The following is a 5846-nucleotide window of genomic DNA, read 5'->3' as shown; positions in this document are numbered from 1 at the left end:
AGAACCAGCACCAAACTGGCAACAGCACCAGAACCAGAACCTGGTTAGCCTTGGTGGAAAAGACATATCATTGGACTCTTAAAAATCAGTTGAAGATCTACTTTTTTAAAGAGGCTTTTCTTTGACCTCTCCACACTGTATTTTAATGTACTACCTTGTGATTTTAATTGTATTTTATGTTTTATGTAAAGCACTTTTAAATTTTTTTGTATCTGTGAAAAGTGCTACATAAATACACTTTTCTTACTAACTTACTTATTTCACATTGTTTTCCTGTAGTTAATAGCTCCTTTGTTGCTGTTGTGTTTTCTGTTGCATTGTGGGAAGGTGTCCATGAATACCTCAACAATGTAACAGCAAGGTGTATCCATCCATCTATGCTTTATAGAAGATCATCGTCCTGCTCAGTGGTCCTACAATAGAGGCTGAGATTCAGCACGTTAACCTCGTACTCGCTGTTTCGTTTCAGTGCTTGACTTTAGAGACAAAACAATTACAAACTAAATATTTGGTTCATTGACTTTAAATGTGAAACCACAGTCTATTAAAATATAGACATGTGTCCACATTACAAATGGCATGCTATATTTCTGAGGTATGAACGGTTCAACAGTCTGTAGACCTACAGGCGACAGACTGGAGCTGTGAGGGTCATGCCAAGCCCATTTGTTACTTTCCTGCCTTTAACACACATACGTACACACACACACACACACACACACACACAAACACACACACACCACACACACTTGGACAGAAACACTCTATCCTACACACAAACATGCACACTTACATCTCCAAAGACACACACACACACACACACCACACACCAAACACTTGGACAGAAACACTCTAACCTACACACAAACATGCACACTTACATCTCCACAGACAGAGACACACACACACACACACACACACACACACACACACACGTACATACTCCCCGCAGCTTCAATTTGTTCTTATTTGTGCCCGGTGATGAGAAGGCGGGCAGAGCGACACGGATGGATGGACGGCGGCGTGGACGGAGAGTGAAGGAAAGAATGAAGGGAGAGAAGAAACGGGTTGGCGGTTAAGTGTATACATTATTCATGCAGGAATAAATGCTTCATTCGTAACCGTGGTGACATCACCATCCATCAGCCCCCCCTTCCCTCACTAGGCACAGACCATGCTATTTAGCCCTGTGTGTGTGTGTGTGTGTGTGTGTGTGTGTGTGTGTGTGTGTGTCTGTGAGCATCTGTGTTTCTTTGGCTTCATCAATTTGAACACAGTTCTTTTGGTCACTTCTCTTTTTCTGTCTTTCAATCCCTGTCTTCCTTTTCCCCCTCCATCATGGGAACCATTCGTCCTCCGTTACACGACCACCAACAACTCTGCAACATCCACTCCATCCACTTGTTTCTCCCTCCATCGTCCGTCAGAACAGACACGGCTTCATCTTTTACATTTCATTAAACCAAGATCACATCACTCCCTTCATCCCTCCACCTGTCTGTCCATTCTTCGAAAAGTTGATTTCATGTTTTGACTTTTAGTTTTGACCTCACGGCCTTCATCACTTTCTTTTGTTTCTCTTTGTTAGAATGTAACTGAGTATATTTACTCTACAATCCCTTGAATTTGTGATTAAAGCTACTTCATCTTGAAACATGTCATTTATTTTCCCAGTCACCCCGCCTCCTTCCTTCCATATGGCTCACTTTCCATCCATTGTTCATTCTCTCTATCCCTCAATCCATCAGCCCACCTCATCCATCCATATGGCTCTGATTATCTAGATTTCCCTGTCTAAATCTATTTAATCACCGTTCTCCTCATTGCAGAATTGATCCTCTCTTGACGTAATTACCATCTCCATCTTCCCGTCCATCCTTCCCAGTCATATTTTCTTCCACACTCCCACTCCCTGTTGTATTGCTCCATGCAGAATGAATGGCCACAGCAGCGGCCCAGCGTCTCGCTGGGACAGGACCGGCCTTTAATGAATTTTCCTTGGCCGTGACTTTGTGGGTCCATTTTTTTCTCCCCGGGCTATTTCACGGTGTGATGTTACCGCGGCGTGGTATTGGCAGCAATATTTTCTACGTATAGATCTTGCAGTCGGTGGTGCAGTATGTAGGAATCATTGAACCTTCCTACACATCTCTTTGTATGGGATGTTGTCGATGGATCAGTGTTAAGAATCACTCTATTTCCTTAAATATCTGTTCTCCGAGTGGATTATCCCCATCCGACCCCGTGACTGCTACACTTTGTAATGTGGTCTTGTAATGTGGTGGTACAATAAATGTATTCCAGGAAAACATTGATCACAGAGGAGAACTCCTCCCTTTAAACCTACATGCCATTGGTGCTTTCTTACCTTGAAAACCTTACGTTCCTTTCAATCTCCAGTTCATGCATCCTTAAATCTTTTAGTCCTTCAGGGACTGTGCATTTTTCATTTAAGGGGCTACTGGAAAAGTCCTGTGTTAGATAGCAAGCTAGCCAGATACAGGGCTGTAGTACTCAAGTCTGGTCTTGGACTCGAGTCCGGACTCAAGACCATTTTTCCATGGACTCTGACTCGCTGGTCTTTGGACTTGGTCTTGTCTCGGACTCACTGGTCTTTGCACTTGGTCTTATCTCGGACTCGCTGGGATTTGGACTCAGACTTGACTTGGACTTGACTAGTCCTGGTCTTGGACTTGTCTTGGACTCGACAAAGGGGGTCTTGACTACAGCTCTGGCCAGTTAGCCTATGTTTACAGACTTGAAGGTGTTCTAGCAATTGTTTCACCATGTAATCTGAGCTATAGTGTCATTTGTTGATGTATATTTGATACATTATGCAGTAAGACTTATATCTATTTCATAAAATGTTATTAATGGGTTTAGTATTTTATCTGCTATATACTAATGTGTTACATATCTGTTTTTTATTGTCTTTAATATGTTTATAGACCATGTATATATTATATATAATTATAGTGTATATTATAATTGTATGTGTTGTTAATTGTCCAGTGTCTTAGTGTGTGCTAGGCCTGTCTGTTGGCATGGTTATCAAATTATTTTCAGTATCTCCACTTCTTCCCCATCCACAGTGCTACCCAGCCTGTGGCTCTGTACCTGCCCAGATCCCCCTATAGCTCTGAGGCCAGTAACACATATCATGCCACTGCTAAGCTATCTGTATTCTACAACCTAACCTTCATCCAAAAGTATCTCTTCTCTCAGCTCTTATGAGGTTACACGACCTTTCTGTCCGGGTAAGCTTGCAGCTACACTTCATCTTTCAAACGAGACTGAAAACTAATCTCCTGAAGCAAGACCTTCACCCTGCTGAGCCACAGCACAACTCCTTTACTTTCTCTAATTGTTCTCTCCTTTAGAAGAACCAGTTCTCCGTCTTTCCTCAGCAGTCCTGTTTTTTCCCCCTGACACTTTTACTCTTATATAATCACTCTGTAATAGCAGGGACACTGTTGAGCCATTGCGGCCTGCCGTTTTTACTCCTGATGAGGACTTACAGCGTGCTCTGACGTCTACAAAGCCTACAGGCGTACCTTTCCATCCCACTTCCCTATCCAAGAGTAAGTAGATTATTACGTTGACTTATACCTTCTTACACGTGTAATGTAAAGCACAGAGGCATTCATGCGGAAAATCTCCCATCATACGTCTGTACTGCACGATTAGCCATTCTTAAGACCTACATGGAAAATGTTATTCCCGTTTTGGCTGCAGCGACTTCTACTGCTTAACACAGTAGATTTTCACTGAGATACGACCGACGTGTTATCGTGTTCAGTGTTTTCCGTCGAGTGCTGATTTGCCCTCACGTACACGTTTTCTTGACACAAATGTGTTTTTTTTCTTTGTGATAGGATCAGTGACAAATAAAACCTACGCTTTTAACTCACGTCAAATGTAGGCTACAGTTTAAAAAAGCCATAATACTAAGAAATAAATGAAAAAAAAATTACACAATTTATTTTGCAAATTGCAGCAATGACAGTAAGAAGAACCACTTCAAGAGATGCTTCAAAAGTGATTAGATATGACAATGAGATGAAAGTAATTATAAGACAATCACATATGTGATCATTTCACAGAATGGTGTCAGGATATTACAGTTAAAGTCTGATGACACTAATACGATTTGATAAAACGATGAAAAGTAGTCAGCTGGAAACAGGTAGAACAACTGTTATTTTTCTCAAGTTTCTGAAAATCATTACTAAAAGATATCTTGTATCATTTGTATCATCATCAACAAGGACAGATGTTCAATAATAAATGATAATTATATATTGAAGTTGTGCCATTTACAAGCAGTGGTTTAGTAAACGCTGACGGCCCAAACCTGGGGGGGGGGTCCTTTTAGGCCAGGTATACAGTATTGCATGATTCTCTAAGCCATTTGATAAAAACAATGTATAATAATAAAATCTGTACATCTTTTGGGAGAAAAAAGATGATTATCTGATGATGCCAGGAGACTACATCCTGTTTTATATCTACTTCCTCTCCCACCGTCGTCTTCATTCTGAAACTGGAACAGAACAGATGTTGAGGAGGACTCGTGTTCACCAATGCGACCTAAAAAGGGACCAGAACTCTCCGACGTTTCTGTATTTGAGTCACATAGCGTCAGAGTTTGGCGTGAACAGCATTACTGATCTTGAAACCCAATATTCAGTGTTTCAGAGTTTGTCGGTACACGATCTGTTCTGCACATGTGCAGATAATAATCCTGATGTACGAGGATTTAGATTAGATTAGATTAGATTCAACTTTATTGTCATTACACAGGTACAAGGCAACAAAATGCTGTTAGCCTCCACCGCAAAGCTAACGACGCTAGTTTAGCTAACAGCTAATTCGGCTAACCGCTAGCTGGCAGCTTGATTCAGCCTAAAATAACGTTACTCAAACTAAACAGTGGGAAATGCAGCTCCAGCTAAATTAAGATTTTACATTAATAATAAAGTAGGGTGACCAGACGTCCCCGGTTTCCGGGGACAGTCCCCGATTTTGGCGACCTGTCCCCGGAAATGTCCCCGGTTTTCACTGTGACTGACAGACCCGAAATTAGAATGAAAGAAAGAAAATACTGACAAAACGTAGCCGATAGTCGCACACCAAACACACGCAGACTCAAGACCGCCAGAGCCAGCGGTGCTCAGAGATGTTTTAGAAGCCGTATTTTACGATGCTAAAATCACTGATTATTTACATGGAGTCTGGTGGGTTTAGCGAACGCAATTTCGCAGACTTTTATGTTTAAAAAAGTATCTTAATCTTTAACAGAAAGGACGACCTTCTTAGAAATCCTTTTCCATAATGTTGTCAGACACTTAGAATATTAATCTGAGTCTGTCAGCAGCAAAACGAGCACTTTTATGAACGTAAATACAAGCTGGACAATTATCCTATTAACTTCCATTGTAGCTTGTTTCTCTGCTGCCAACTGCAGAGACCTCGTTTAATACTCCATCACTGTCAAAGGAAAATATGTCCTCAATAGTTTTTATTGTATCTGATTCTCAAGGAGCTGATGCAGAAACAAGCCTTGAGCAGTAAAGCAAAAGCTGTCAGATAAATGTAGTTCAGTAAACATTACAACATTAAGAAATATTGAGACTTTCTATCTTGAAATATTAAGACTTTCTATCTTGAAATATTAAGACTTTCTATCTTGAAATATTAGGGCTTTTTATCTTGAAACATTCCCCTCTGAGGTGTAGTGGAATGGACTATGAAGTAGCAGCAGGGGTGGGTCTAGGATCAGACCTAGGGGGGGGCAAGCATAGCCCCTAATGAGAACAGCTCTAGGTCTAGTGTCCCTGTTTTAA

The sequence above is a fragment of the Etheostoma spectabile genome, unplaced genomic scaffold (assembly GCF_008692095.1).
Source record: "Etheostoma spectabile isolate EspeVRDwgs_2016 unplaced genomic scaffold, UIUC_Espe_1.0 scaffold172, whole genome shotgun sequence".
Taxonomy (NCBI): domain Eukaryota; kingdom Metazoa; phylum Chordata; class Actinopteri; order Perciformes; family Percidae; genus Etheostoma; species Etheostoma spectabile.
The sequence above is the reverse complement of the archived record's forward strand: the minus strand, read 5'-3'. Positions refer to the sequence as shown.